This window comes from Loxodonta africana, chromosome 2 (assembly GCF_030014295.1).
Source record: "Loxodonta africana isolate mLoxAfr1 chromosome 2, mLoxAfr1.hap2, whole genome shotgun sequence".
Classification (NCBI taxonomy): Eukaryota; Metazoa; Chordata; class Mammalia; order Proboscidea; family Elephantidae; genus Loxodonta; species Loxodonta africana.
Window position 1 is genome coordinate 20822389 of NC_087343.1, and position 16306 is coordinate 20838694.

Sequence of the window (16306 nt, forward strand, 5' to 3'; positions counted from 1 at the left end):
AGTTGTACATGGGGTCACCATGAATCGGAGCCAACTCAATGGCAACTGACAACCACAGGTAGATATTATCGCCCATTTTACAGACGAGGGAAATGAAGCGAGTTAAAGATGCCGTCTAATTCCGAAACCCGGGGAAGGAAGGAATCATTTGAATACTTAGAAGATTGTATACATTTCATCTAATTAAAATGCAAACGAGACAAAACACAACAAACACACAGTGTCAAGGACTGAATAACGCAGAGGTAATAGAATCAAACCCTGCACGTCACTTTTTTAAGACAGAAAAATTAATTTTCACCTGAGTCTTATTTTCAGAGCTTTGGGTGGGAAAGAACAATAAAACATTAAGATATTACCTATTAAGACTAACTCCCAGAGATTTTTTTTTTCAGAAGGAACAATCTAATATTATTTGTACAAATCAGATTCTAAAATCTAGACTTTAGAGAACTTAGGTGGTCTCAGCCAGGATCCTGCTTCACTTTGGGGATTTTCTAGTGTCTTACATTCAGCATTTAACTTTGAAATTTGCCAAACATGAGAAATAGCAGTTGCAGTGTGTCTTGTTATATTAAGGGAAAATAATTTCATGTTACTTGAAGCATTTTATTTTTGCATTTCCTATCCTTTCTCATTCTGAGCACAGTTCTCTAAGCAGTTTTTTCTGCCGTAAGACAAGTAAGTATACGTACATTCTAATACTCTAATGTGTTTTCCAGTATACTGAAATGTTCATTAAAAAGTAACCACTTCTCTGGGCTTAGTATTTGCTAGCTGCTGTCAAGTTGGCCCTGGACTCGTGGTGACCCCATGCAGGACGAAATGAAATGCTGCTCTGTCCTGCGCCATCCCCATGAACGATTGTACATCTGAGCATTGTGATCCAAAGGCTTTTCATTATTTGAGTTCAGAAGTAGATCACCAGGCTTTTCTTCCTAGTCTGTCAGCTCTGCCGAAATCTGTTCAGCATCATAGCAACACCCAAGCTTTCACTGATAGATGGGTAGTAGCTAGGTGTGAGGAGCCATGGCATCAAACCCTGTCTCCCACATAAAACAAAACAAAACAAACTCATTGCCATCGAGTGGATTCCAACTCACAGCCACCCTATCTATGCGACAGAATAGAACTGTCCCATTTTCAAGGAGCGGCTGGTGGATTCAAACTACAGACCTTTCAGTTAGCAGCCGAGCTCCTAACCACTACACCACCAGGGCACATCCAAAAACCAAACCTATTGCTGGCGGGTAGATTCCGACCCATAATGACCCTAGAGGACAGAGTAGAACTGCCCCCCAGGGTTTCCAAGGAGTGACTGGTGGATCTGAACCGCCAACCTTTTGGTTAGCTGCCGTATGATTTAACCACTGCGCCACCACCAGCCCCCTCCAGGGTACATAAACCTGAAACCCACTGATTCCGACTCAGCGACCCTAGAGGACAGAGTAGAACTGCCCATAGAGTTTCTAAGGAGCACTTGGTGGATTCAAACCGCTGACCGTTTGGTTAGCACCCATAACTCTTAACCACTGCACCACCAGGGTTTCACCAGGATACAGAGAAGGCAAGAATTCTACCCCCAAACCACCAATGCCCTCAGTATTTATTCTGTTACAGAAATTAGCCAACTGGGTGACATTGTGTTTTCTTGATGGAGCCTGCCACCTTGTGGTTGTTTGGAAAATTGGCACGGCAAAAACTAGTCCTCTGTATACTTTTTCTTCAAGAAAGATCTATCGAGCACCTGCTGTGTGCCAGGCCTTGTTCCAGACACAGAATATAAAACTGTGAATGAAATAGACAAGAAGCCCCAGCCTCATGGAGCTTATGTTTCATAGCATAAGAACTTGTGCATATAAGTTACTATTTAGAAAGGTGGTTCACCTTGATCAATCTGCTAAGCAACTATCCCACCCACACGGGTGCCCACCCTCTCTACCGTTCTTCCTGCTATGTGTGGGTGAAACGTCCCTGCTCCTTTGAAGGCCAGCCCTTCCACTTGTGCTCCCCATCCAAACACCTCGCCTTCTCAAGGACTTTGCATCTGTAAATGTCGCTGTCCTCCTACATCATTTAAAGCACCCTCCCCTGGCATGTCCCCCATCAACATATACATGCTCTGCAGGCTTCTATGGAGCTCTGGGTGGCACAGTGGTTAAGAGCTAGGCTGCTAACCAAAAGGCTTCTACAGAAAAAAGAATCCTTCTTTAACCTCAAGTTCTCTCTAGCTAATGCTCTATTTATCTGCTTCCCTTCACAGTAAAACTTCCCAAAGGTTATCTAGAGTCGCTGTCTCCGCCTCTGCTCCACTGGCTTTAATTCAGGGTTTTTTTTGTTATCACCTCTCTTTTGGAACCACTTCGGACAAGGTCACACACCATCGCCAGACACAAGGGGCCATTTTCTGTTCTCAGCATTTAGCACAGTCTTTCTCTCTTTCCAACATGCCTTAAATGGGTTGCCAGTGAGCTGATTCTGGCTCATGGCAACCCCATGCATGTCAGAACAGAACTGTGTTCCAGACTGTTTTCAGTAGCTGATTTTTTTGGCAGGAGATTGCCAGGCCTTTCTTCCTAGGTGCCTCTCGGTGAACTTGAACCTTTAGTCTTTTGATTAGCACCTGAACACATTAGCCATTTGTACCATCCAGGGACTCCTCCAGCATGCCTAAAACCCTTTGCTGTTGAGTAGATTCTGACTAAGAATAACCCTATAGAAAGGAGTAGAACTGCCCATCAGAAGGAGCTGCTGGTGGATTCGAACTTCTGTCCCCCAAAAATATGTGCTGTAAATCCTGACCCCTATACCTGTGGTTAAAATCTCATTTGGGAATAGGTTTTCTTTGTAATGCTAATAAGGCAGTATTCCTGTAGGGTGTGTCTTAAATCAACCTTTTTTGAGATGTAAAAAAGCAGATTAAGCAAGCAGAGATGGGGGAAAATAGATGTCACACCACATGAACATCACCAAGGACGCAGGGAAGAGGAGGTAAAAAGAGACAAGGACCTTCCTCTGGAGCCAACAGAGACAGAAAGCCTTCCCCTACAGCCAGTACTCTGAATTCAGAGTTCCAGCCTCCTAACTCTGAGGAAATCAATTTCTGTTCGTTAAAGCCACCCACTTGTGGTATTTCTGTTACAGCAGCATTAGATAAGTAAGGCAGTATTTTCAGTAGTAACTCCTCCCAGGGGAAAACAATGTAATGAGTTGGGAATGAGGACCAACTTTGAATTGAGTTGTCAGGGAAGCGCTGAGAATGTAGCCTTTGAGTTTAGACTTGAATGACGAGAGCCAGCTATGGAAAAATGTGGTGAAGGATGTACAGGGCAGAGGCAATGGCTCATTTAGAACCCCTAAGGTGTGCTGGGGAGCCCTGGTGGTGCAGTGCAGTGGTTAAGAACTCAGCTGCTAACCAAAAGGTCAGCAGTTTGAATCCACCAGCTGCTGCTTGGAAGCCCTATGGGCAGTTCAGCTCTGCCCTGTAGGGTCACTGTGAGTCAGAATCGACTCAATGGCAGCAGATTTTTTTAATTTTGGGGGACACAATTTAATCCATAACAATACCTTCTTTGGTTCTTTTTATCCCCCGCCTCATCCCCACAAGAACCTCCTCTGCCTGGCTTATTTTGTATTCCCAGCACCCAGGAACCATTTCTGGCAGTAAGGAGGTGCTCAACAAATATGCTCAGTTTGCATATGGATTCATATCATATGAATAGTGCCCCCACCCTGCCCCAACCTCTGAGTAATGTGGTATTTTTGGAAAACAAGAGAAGTAGGGAGGTCACTGGACTGACAGGAGAATTTCTTTTAGCCCTTAAGCAGATATTTTAACTTTATGGTGATTTAGGTTCCTGTCTTAGTCTCCTAGTGCTGATGTAACAGAAATGCCACAAATGGATGGCTTTAAAGAAGAGAATTTTTTTCTCACAGTTCTAGAGGCTAAAAGTCCAGATCAGGGTCTCAGCTCTGTTGATCCCTTTTGTGAGCCGTCCTTAGTTTCTAGTGTCCTCCAGTGATCCTTAGCATTCCTTGGTGGCTGTCTTTCCCCTGTGTACATCTCCGTGTCCACTCTGGTCACCTTACAACTCAGAAATGATCAGGTTCAGGACCCACCCCACAGTGGTCTGGCCTTATTAACACAACAAAGGAAAAATCCTCTTTCCATACAGGCTCACACCCACAGGTACAAGGGCCAGGAACTCAACACATATTTTTGGAAGACACAAAGAAATCCGTAACACCAGGAGTCATCTGATATCCTGAACACAAAGAAAAGGTATTTTACTGTATAATATTTAAAAATATTCCTTTCTGAAAAATGTCCTGCTTACTTACCATGCTTAATCTTTTATTTCTCTTTAAGATATCTTTCCTTCTCCTCTAGTTGGCTGACTGACCTTGCTTGCTTTCTCTCGTTTTGCTTGTCTACAAGGAGATAATTCCTGGCTAGACTGACAAATATTGCAAGCTGTTTTTCAATTAAGCCAAAAAACCAAACGCATTGCCATTGAGTCAATTCGATTTCGACTCATAGTGACTCTAGAGGACAGAGTAGAACTGCCCCATAGGATCTCGCCGTCTGTAATCTTTACGGAAGCAGACTGCCACATCTTTCTTTCGAGGAGTGGCTGGTGGGTTCGAATCACTGACCTTTTAGTTAGCGGCCAAGCGCTTAACCATTGTACCACCAGGGCTCCTATATTTCAATCACTGGATAATAAATGTAAAATTAATGAGATTAAAATAAAATAAACCTCAGAAGGGAGTGTAAGACCCTTTTGATGAAAGTCAGGATTAAATGCAAATTTTTCATCACTTTATGTGTCAGATTTTGAGCAGATGAAAAATCAATGTATGTAAAAGGAAACTGAGTGTTTTGAAGGAAGCTTCAAACTGATGATTTCGGCAGGAGTAAATTATTAGTGATCTAAATAAGGCGTCCACCACTCGTCTGCCAGTTTGTCATCCTGTGGTGACTTGCAAGTTGCTGTGATGCTGTAAGCTTGCCGCTGGTATTTCACATACGAGCAGGGTCACTCATGGTGGACAGGTCGTAGCTGAGCTTCCAGACTAAGACAGGCTAAAAAGAAGGGCTTGTCAACCTATTTCTAAAAAAAAATTACCCAGTGAAAAACTTATGAATAGCAGGGGAACATTTCTGATATAGTGCCAGAAGATGAAACCCTCCGGCTGGAAGGCACTCAAAATATGACTGGGGAAGAGCTGCCTCCTCAAAGTAGAGTTGACTTTAATGACATGGATGGAGCAAACCTTTGGAAGCTTCATTTGCTGTTGTGGCATGACTCAAAATGAGAAGAAATAGCTGCAAAAATAATTGGAACCTTGAATGTATGAAATGTGAATCTAGGAAAATTGGAAGCCGTCAAAAATGAAATAGGATACACAAAGATCAATATCCTAGGCATTAGTGAGCTGAAATGGACTAGTATTGGCCATTTTGAATCAGATAATCATATCGTCTGCTATGCCTGGGATGACAGCTTGAAGAGGAATGGCATTGCATTCATCATCAAAAACAACATTTCAAGATTTGAAGTACAATGCTGTCAGTGATAGGATGAGATCCATACGTCTACAACGAAGATCAGTTAATATGACTGTTATTCAAATTTACCCACCAAACCGCTAAGGCCAAAGGTGAAGAAACTGAAGATTTTTACCAACTTCTGCAGTCTGAAATTGATCAAACATACAATCAAGGCGCATTGATAATTACCGGTGATTGGAATGTGAAAATTGGAAACAAGAAGAATCGGTAGTTGGAAACCATGGCCTTGGTGATAGAAATGATGCGAGAGATCGCATGATAGAATTTTGCAAGACCAATGACTTCTTCATTGCAAATACCTTTTTTCAACAACATAAACAATGACTACACACGTGGACCTCACTGGAAGGAATACACAAGAATCAAATCGACTACATCTGTGGAAAGAGAAAACAGAAAATCTCAAGATCAGCAGTCAGAACAAGACCAGGGGCTGACTGCAGAACAGACCATCAATTGCTTATATGTAAGTTCAAGCTGAAGCCGAAGAAAATTAGAACAAGTCCACGAGAACCAAAATATGACCTTGAGTATATCCATCCTGAATTTAGAGACCATCTTAAGAATAGGTTTGACACATTAAACACTAATGACTGAAGACCAAACAAGTTATGAGATGACATCAAGAGCATCATACCTGTATAAAGCAAGAGGTCATTAAAATGACAGGAAAGAAAGGACCAAAATGGATGTCAGGAGAGACTATGAAACTTGCTCTTGAATGTAGAGTAGCTAAAGCAAATGGAAGAAATGATAAAGTAAAAGACCTGAACAGAAGATTTCAAGGGCCATCTTGAAGGATGAAGTGCAGTATTATAATGAAATGTGAAAAGACCTGGAGTTAGAAAAAAAAAAGGGAAGAAGACATTTGGTATTTCTCAAGCTGAAAGAACTGAAATAAAAATTCAAGCCTCAAGTTGCAATATTGATGGATTCTACGGGGAAAATATCGATCGACGCAGGAAGCATCAAAAGATGATGGAAAGAACACAGAGTCACTATAGCTAAAAGAATTGGTCGACATTCAACCATTTCACAAGGCACGTTATGATGAAGAGCTCATGGTATCAAAGGAAGAAGTCCAAGTCTCTCTTAAATTTAAAGAAGACAAAAAACAAATGAACAAAATTAAAATACAAATTATTTTATTTTTTTTCTGTCAATATAATGCTTCAGAAATCAATTTTTGGTCTGCAATTCTTTAAAATTCACACAATATGTTTGGCATTTAGTAAGAATCTGAGAGAAGGGGGTTGTATTAGCTTCCTAGGGCTGCCATAAAGAAGTAAAACAACCTGGGTGGCTTGAAACAACAGATATTTATTGTCTCAAAATTCTAGGGGCTAGAAGTCTAAAGTTAATGTGTCAATAGGGCCAACCTATTTCTGAAGGCTCTAGAGGAAGCTCTTTCCTTGCCTCTTTACAGCTTCTGGTAGCTGCTGACAATCCTTGGCTTGTAGCTGCATCACTCCAACCTCTGCCTCCATTATCACATGGCAGCTTTCCGTCTGTGTCTCTTCTCTTCTTCTTCTAAGGATTTAGTCATATTGGATAAGGGCCCCCTCTACTTCAATATGACCTCATGCAAACTTAACTAATAATATCTTCAAAGACCCTGTTTCCAAATAAGGTCATGTTCACAGGTACTAGGGGTTAGAATTCCAGCATATCTTTTTGGAGGGATATAATTCGACTGTCAATTGGACTGGTATTGGCCATTTTCAATCAGACAATCACATAGTCTACTATGCCAGAAATGACAACTTCAAGGAGAATGGTGTTGCATTCATCATCCAAAAGAACATTTCAAGATCTATCCTGAAGTACAACACTGTAACTGAGAGGATAATATCCATACACCTACAAGGAAGACCAGTTAATACAACTATTATTCAAATTTATGCACCAACCACTAAGGTCAAAGATGAAGAAATTGAAGATTTTTATCAGTTTCTGTAGTCTAGAATTGATCAAACATGGAATCAGGATACATTGATAATTACTGGTGATTGGAATGGGAAAGTTGGAAACAAAGAAGGATTAGTAGTTGGAAAATATGGCCTTAATGATAGAAACAATGCCAGAGATAGAATGATAGAATTTTGCAAGACCAACAAATTCTTCATTGCAATCACCTTTTTTCACCAACATAAACAGCGACTATACACATGGACCTCGCCAGAGGGAAAACACAGGAAGCAAATTGACTACATCTGTGGAAAGAGACGATGGAAAAGCTCAATATCATCAGTCAGAACAAGGCCAGGGGCTGACTGTGGAACAGACCATCAATTGCTCATACGTAAGTTCAAGTTTGCTGAGCAAATAATCTGAGAAACTGGCCTATATGAAGAACGGGGCATGAGGATTGGGAAAAGGCTCATTAACAGCCTGTGTTATGCAGAGGACACAACCTTGCTTGCTGAAAGTGAAGAGGACTTGAAGCACTGCACTTACTAATGAAGATCAAAGACCATAGCCTTCAGTATGGATTACACTTCAACATAAAGAAAACAAAAATCCTCACAACTGGACAAATAAGCAACATCATGATTAACAGGGAAAAGATTGAAGTTGTCACAGATTTCATTTTACTTGGATCCACAATCAACACCCGTGGAGGGGAGGTAGCAGTCAGGAAATCAAAAGACTCATTGCGTTGGGTAAATCTGCTGCAAAAGACCTCTTTGAAGTATTGAAAAGCAAAGATGTCACCTTGAAGACCAAGGTACACCTGACCTAAGCCATGGTATTTTCAATTGCCTCATATGCATGTGAAAACTGGACAATGAATAAGAAAGACCGAAGAAGAATTGGCGCCTTTGAATTGTGGTCTTGGCAAAGAATATTGAATACACCATGGACTGCCAAAAGAATGAACAAATCTGTTTTGCAAGCAGTACAACCAGAATGCTCCTTAGATGCAAGGATGGTGAGACTACATCTTACATACTTTGGACATGTTGTCAGGAAGGATCAGTCCCTGAAGAAGGACATCATGCTCGGTAGAGGGCCAGCGAAAGAGAGGAAGACCCTCAATGAGATGGGTTGTCACAGTGGCTGCAACAATGGGCTCAAGCATAACAATGATTGTGAGCATGGCGCAGGACTGGGCAGTGTTTAGTTCTGTGGTACATAGGGTCGCTATGAGTCGGAACCAACTCTACAGCACCTAATAACAACAACAAGTTCAAATAGAAATTGAAGAAAATCAGAGCAAGTCCAAGAGAGCCAAAATATGACCTTGAGAATATCTCACTTGAATTTAGAGACCATGCCAAGAACAGATTTGAGGCTTTGAACACTAGTGACTGAAGAGCAGATGAGTTGTGGAATGACATCAAGGACATCATACATGAAGAAAGCAAGAGGTCATTGAAAAGACAGCAAAGAAAGAAAAGACCAAGATGAATGTCAGAGGAGACTCTGAAACTTGCTCTTGAATGTGGAGCAGCTAAAGCAAAATGAAGAAATGATAAAGTAAAAGAACCGAACAGAAGATTTCAAAGGGTGGCTCAAGAAGACAAAGTATTATAATGACATGAGCAAACGGCTGGAGATAAAAAACCAAAAGGGAAGAACACGCTTGGCATTTTTCAAGCTGAAAGAACTGAAGAAAAAATTCAAGCCTTGAGTTCCAACAGTGAAGGATTATATGGGGAAAATATTAAACAATGAAGGAAGCGTCAAAAGGAGATGGAAAGAATACACAGAGACATTATACCAAAAAGGATTAGTCGAAGTTCAATGATTTCAAGAGGTGTCATATGATCAGGAACCCACAGTACTGAAGGAAGAAGTCCAAGCTGCACTGAAGGCATTGGCAAAAAACAAGGCTCCAGGAACCGATGGAATATAAATTGAGATATTTCAATAAACAGATGCAGCACTGGAAGTACTCACTCGTCTATGCCAAGAAATTTGGAAGATAGCTACCTGGCCAACTGACTGGAAGAGATCCATATTTATGCCTACTCCCAAGAAAAGTGATCCAGCCCAACGGAGAAATGATCAAGCAATATCATTAATATCACACACAAGCAAAATTTTGCTGAAGATCATTCAAAAACGGCTGCAGCGGTATATTGACAGGGAGCTGCCAGAAATTCAGGCTGGTTTCAGAAGAGGACGTGGAACCAGGGATATCATTGCTGAAGTTAGATGGATCCTGGCTGACAGCAGAGAATACCAGAAGGATGTTTACCTGTGTTTTATTGACTATGCAAAGGCATTCGACTGTGTGGTTCATAACAAATTATGGATAACATTGTGAAGAATGGGAATTCCAGAACACTTAATTGTGCTCATGAGGAATCTATACGTAGATCAAGAGGCAGTTGTTTGGACAGAAGAAGGGGATACTGAGTAGTTCAAAGATAGGAAAAGTGTGTATCAGGGTTGTAACCTTTCACCATACCTAGTCAATCTGTACCCTGAACAATTAATCTGAGAAGCTGGACCGTATGAAGAAGAACAGGCATCAGGATAGGAGGAGACTCATTAACAACCTGCGTTATGCAGATGACATAACCTTGCTTGTTGAAAGTGAAGAGGACTTGAAGCACTTACCAATGAAGATCAAAGGCCACAGCCTTCAGTATAGATTACGCCACAACATAGAACAAAAATTCTCACAACTGGTCTAATAAGCCACAGCATGATAAATGGAGAAAAGATTGAAGTTGTCACAGATTTCATTTTACTTGGATTCACAATCAACACCCGCGGAAGCAGCAGTCGAGAAATCAAAAGATGCATTGCATTGGGAAAATCTGCTGCAAAGGACATCTTTAAACTGTTGAAAAGCAAAGATGTCACCTTGAAAACTAAGGTGTGCGTGACCCAAGCCATGGTATTTTCAATTGCATGTGAAAGTGAAACAATGAATAAGGGAGACTGAAGACGAATTGACGTCTTTGAATTGTGGTGTTGAGGAAGAATACTGAATATGCTATGGACTGCCAAAAGGAAGGAACAAATCTGTCTTGGAGGAAGTACAACCAGAATGCTCCTTAGAAGCAAGGATGGAGAGACTGTGTCTTCCATACTTTGGACATGTTGTCAGAAGGGATCAGTCCCTGGAGAAGGACATCATGCTTGGTAAAGTACAGGGTCAGTGGAAAGAGGAAGATCCTCAATGAGATGGATTGACACAGCGGCTGCAACAATGGGCTCAAGTATAACAAAGATCGTAAGGATGGAGCAGGACCGGGCAGTGTTTGGTTCTGTGGTACATATAAGTAGGAACCGACTCTACAGCACCTAACAACAACAACAAGAATTCAACTTTCAATCAAAAAAGATAAAAGAACGCAAACCCGTTGCCGTCGAGTCGATTTCGACTCATAGTCACCCTGTAGGACAAAGTAGAACTGCCCTGTAGGGTTTCCAAGGAGTTGCTGGTCCATTCCAGCTGTCGACCTTTTGGTTAGCAGCCAAGTGCTTAACTACTGTGCCACCAGGGCTCCAGATGTTAAAAAATTCCCTAAGGTCCATCCTTAAATCTCGTATGATTCTGGGGTCCTCAGATTCAACAAGGTCTGCCTGAGATTAAAGGGGCAAAACAGTTTCAAAGGCTGGGAAGCCTCAGACTCCTTTCCCTGGTGGAAATTCTGACACAGTTCCAAGGAGAGGCTTCCTATTTCTTCCCTCCACCTCTCCACCCTCCACCTGTATGGCCAATCCCTGCTGTAAACTCTAGTACAAAGTTGCCTGTATGGACTACAGTATTTTTACTTTCTCATAAAAAATGCATTAGCAGAATTATAATATGATGGTCTCTACACTTATGAAGATTGATACAATAAATGGCCTATGAGAAAATTTTTATTCTTCAGTAAAAATCATTATTGAAAGACTGTCCTTTAGGAAATTCAGTATCTTTTACGTAAAGGATACATCAATACATTCTTCTCATAGTTGATTGCTAGGAATATTTGTCTCTCCTGACATATTGGAAACATTTTCTCTTACTAGATAGTGGGAGTTAAATAGTTCATAATATTTTTATTTTTTTCCCTTGGTTTCCAGCAAGCTTAGAGATAAATTCCTCGTGCAAACATAGTGACATACTTCAGGTTTTCCATTATTGCTCTTTGCCCTCACATCCTCCCTAAGTCAATACATGGCTCTTGTTGCTTTTGTCTTTTCCTTAATGGTCCTATTGGTGGTGTTACAAAATCAACATCTTTAGGGCACATTTTTTCTGAGCATGTCTTTTGAATTGGGTCCTAGGCTAATCGGGTACATTTTCTTCTATAATCCTCAGAACAACCCCATGAGGTTGGTAATATTCCCATTTTCCAGATGAAAAGACTAAGGCTTAGAGAGTTGATGGAATTCGTTCAAAGTCTCAAAACTAAAAAGTGGAGGCAAAGGCAGGATTTGAACCCATTACTATTGTTCTAGTGAAAACACTAGGCTGATGCTCCATTAGAAATTGTACAAATAGTTTTATTAAAGGAAAAAAAAAAGTTAGATTCCACAAAATGGAGAATCACATGGGCACTCAAACAAGAGGCAGCATGTGTTCTGGCTTGCAGGGAGAGCAGTGAGGTATTTATCAGGCAGAGTGAAAAAAGGCAAAATGGTTTCACATCAAGGAGGGTACAGGAGAAGGAAGGAAAATTTACAAGGGCTTGTCAAACTACAAGCTTTCTTAACATCAGTTTCTAACCTAACATCAATCTCTTATTTCCAGATACAAATTGTTTAAAGCATTATTTCTAAAGCAAGCCATGTAAACATTCCTGATGTGGGAGTTTAGTGATTGATTATAGGCTGGTTCAACTTCAGTTGGAGTCCTTGAAATGTGAAAATTGACCGTTTGGTTAGGAAGGAGATTAAACCAGCTCTAACTTTAAACCATTCAAAATGTAAACATGGCCCATCTGGCTAGGAGGAAGTGAGTCAGGGCCTGATAACAGTTAAGACAGCAAGATTATTTACATGTTGAAGGCACTAGGTTGGGTTAAGGCCTGGATCTCTACACTTTTTTTGTGTCACAAGCTATCAGAACTTTCACAGAAAGCTGGTTTGTCATTTGTGGAAGGCAGAGGCAGTCTTCAAACCTAGCTGCAGCTTAATTTAAAATAGAATTTCAATTTAGGTTGGGATTAACCATTTCAATTATGCCAAGAAGCCCCAGTTTTAAGGTTTTCTTATTCACTATCTGGAAACCCTGCTGGCATAGTGGTTAAGTGGTATGGCTGCCAACCAAAAGGTCCACAGTTTGAATCCACCAGGAGATCCTTGGAAATTCTACGGGCAGGTCTACTCTGTTCTATAGGGTTGCTATGAGTCGGAATTGACTCGATGGAAATAGGTTTGGTTTTGGTTGGGTATTCACTATCTAACACCTAAGCTTGGCCATTCAATCACTAAGATTTATTATCTCTCCTAGCTGTGTTCCAAAGGAGTTCAGCAGGTGTCAAAGAGAACTGGTCAGTAAGCATTACTTTTTTTATAGAAAAATGAACAAAATAATGAACAGAAGACTTTTATCAGTAGAATTGATATTAACCCTTTCATAGGAGACTGAGACTATTACCCCAGAAGAAAGAAATAACATTTGAAAAAAAGAAAGAGCCTAATCTTATGGGTAACTAAATATATGCAACTCAAAACCATTTTGCACCTACGAAAAAATTTAAAATGCACTGGTGCTGGAGCTCTGGGCAAACGAGTTCTCTCAGGTTTTTGTGGTTCCACTGAAGTTGTTAAATCTCATTGGAGAGCAAAAGTTATAAAAATCGGCATAGCGTTTGATTGATGGAACTTATTTCTAGGAACTTATACTGAGAAAATATTTCAAAAGTAGAAAACTATGGGCTTAAAGCTGTCATAATAGCATTATTAGGAGTCAAAAATGGAAAAGAAGATAATTGACCTCCAAAAGAAAGTCAAATGCTCGAGTGATTTTGACGCAGCAGCAATCCTGTGTAATAGGGAAATCATTCAGATATACTGAGAAAGACATACTGCGTGGAAAACTCATATAAATTCCTTGTCAGCTCTGTTCCCCTGTATTCCCCTTCTTTTCTGACCCTAATCACCTGCAGCTAGATCAGACTTCACAGACTGAAGGGCATACAGAGTTCTCCAGTCTGCCAAGTCTACCCAAGACCGTAGATACCAGCTGTAAGCTTGAAAGTCCCAGTAACGCCCTTGTTTCTGACCTGCTAGCTACAAATTTGGGATTTTCCCACTACCCCTTTAGAATGCCAGTCGTAAGATCAGGAGTCCTCAGGCGTCCTCACTTTTGATCTTCTGGCTACAAATATGGGGGTTCCTTCTACCCTCTCAGGATACCAGGCATAATCTCAGGGGTCTGCAGCCTCCCTCACGTCTGACTTGCTGCCTTCCACCACTCCCTTGGGTTTGGTAATTTGCTAGAACAAGCCACAGAACTGAAGAAAAGTGCTATACTTAAAATTATAGTTTTATCGCAGCCAAAGGATACAAATGAAGAAACACATAGGGTAAAGTCTGGGAGGGTTCCCAACATGGAGCGTCTGTGGCCCAGAGCCTTTATTGGGGCTTCATTAAGTAGTCATGATTGATTCAACCATGTCCCCATCACCCCCAGGTTGGCTGATACCACGTGGTGGGTCTGGCCTGGCCAGCCCCTCCCTGAGTCATCTCATTAGCATAAACCCTCAGATGTGGTCTGGGGACCTCAACACAGACACTCTAATTATTGGGGAAAGTTCAAGGTTTTAGAGGTTATCTCTCAGGAACCAAGGACAAAGATCAAATTCTTTACCCCACGCTTACAATGTTATATAGAAAACAGAATGCAGACTTTGTAAGTGTGTTATTGTGGGCCCATTGATACATAAACTAAGTGAATATATGGATGGAGTAGGTAGGGCTGACTATAGGCTGAAACTGCCTTCTTCCTGTAATCACTGCTCATTTGATAACCAAAAAGCCTGTTGCCCTGGCGTTGATTCCAACTTGTAGTGATCCTATAGGACAGAGTAGAACTGCCCCATAGGGTTTCCAAGGAGCAGCTGGTGGACTGGAACTGCCGATCTTTTTGGTTAGCAGCTGTAGTTCTTAACCGCTGCACCATCAGGGCTCCACTCATTCGACAAATCCCCTCAAAATGAACGAAGCTCTGGGGGGAAGATTTTTTGTGCCAGAGGTGGGCTGGGGTGTGGCATTCCAGACACCTGCGCCACGAGTGGAATGTCTGTTTGCTCTCAGGTCAGAATGAGTGGAGATAAGGGGACAAAACTCAGAGTGTTGGAGCTGGAGCCAAGCTCTTCATCCAGTGGAGTCACTAATTGAAAGACGAAGCAGCAGAAAGGTGGGTAGGAAGCAGAAACATGGTGCTCAAAAAGCAGAGCCCAGAGGAAGATGCTGAGAAGGCAAGCTCCATGCAGTGATTCCTCAGCCTGAGACATTTCTCCTGAACACCCTCCAAAATTCTATATTCTCATTACCAAAGTGGGGCTCAAGCATAATGATTGAGGGTTGACTCGACGGCACCTAACAATAACAACATTACCAAAGTAATAAATGGCTGTTGCAAAACATTCATTCAGTGTAGAATTTTATAACATGGCATTAGAAAGCTGAACTACTCTTCACCCCCATCTCTGAAATGCCACCAATTCTCAGCAAGAGCTACTGTGCAGACTTGCGTAAAATCCTACAGACGTTTTCTCATATATTTATTTGTAACATACATGGGATAATATTCTATGTATTGTTCAACATTTTGTTTTAGGGACCTTTCCTATGTTTTTTTTTTCTTTTTAAATTGTGGTAAAAGTATATATTCCTTCCATCTTCTTTTGATGCTTCCCGCGTCATTCAACATTTTCCCCATAGAATCCTTCACTATTGCAACTCAAGGCTTGTTTTCTTTCTCCAGTGCTTTCAGCTTGAGAAATGCCAAGCGTGTTCTTTCCTTTTGGTTTTCTATCTCCAGCTCTTTGCACATGTCATTATAATACTTTGCTTTGTCTTCTCATGCTACCCTTTGAAATCTTCTGTTCGGCTCCTCTACTTCATCATTTCTTCCTTTTGCTTTAGTTACTAGACGTTCAAGAGAAAGTCTGAGTCTCTCCTGACATCCATTTTGGTCTTTTCTCTCTTTCCTATCTTTTTAATGGCCTTTTGCATGTATGGTGTTCACAACTCGTCTGGTCTTTAGTCATTAGTGTTCAGTGTCTCAAATCTATTCTTGAGATGGTCTCTAAATTCAGGTGGGATATACTCAAGGTCGTATTTTGGCTCTCGTGGACTTTTTCTAATTTTCTTCAGCTTTATGTACTTTGGACACATTATCAGGAGAGACCAGACCTTGGAGAAGGACATCATGCTTGGTAAAGTAGAATGTCAGCAAAAAAGAAGACGCTCAATGAAACGGATTGACACAGTGGCTGTAACAATGGGCTCAAACACAACAACGACTGTGAGGATGGCACAAGACTGGGTGGTGTTTCGTTCTGTTGTACACGGGGTTGCTATGAGTCAGAACAGACTCGATGGCACCTAACAACAACCCAAAAATATATATAACAAGATACTTGCCATTTCAACATTTATCACATGTACAATTCAATGATATTAACTACTTTCATGGTATTATATGATCATCACCACCATCTGTTTCTAATTTTTCCACCACCCTTAGCAGAGGCTCAGTGCCCCCTAAGCAATAACTACTGCTTCTCCCTGGTAACAACCAATAAACTTTGTCTCTATATATTTGCCAAT

At 41.2% G+C, this 16306-nt stretch overlaps 1 long non-coding RNA gene across 1 annotated transcript in view; it reads right to left on the reverse strand.

Annotated features, from left to right (window-relative positions):
• LOC111749949 (uncharacterized) overlaps nucleotides 1-16306 on the reverse strand; it is a 37468-nt gene that overhangs the window by 15238 nt on the left and 5924 nt on the right. The gene's annotated exons all lie outside the window — the stretch shown is intronic.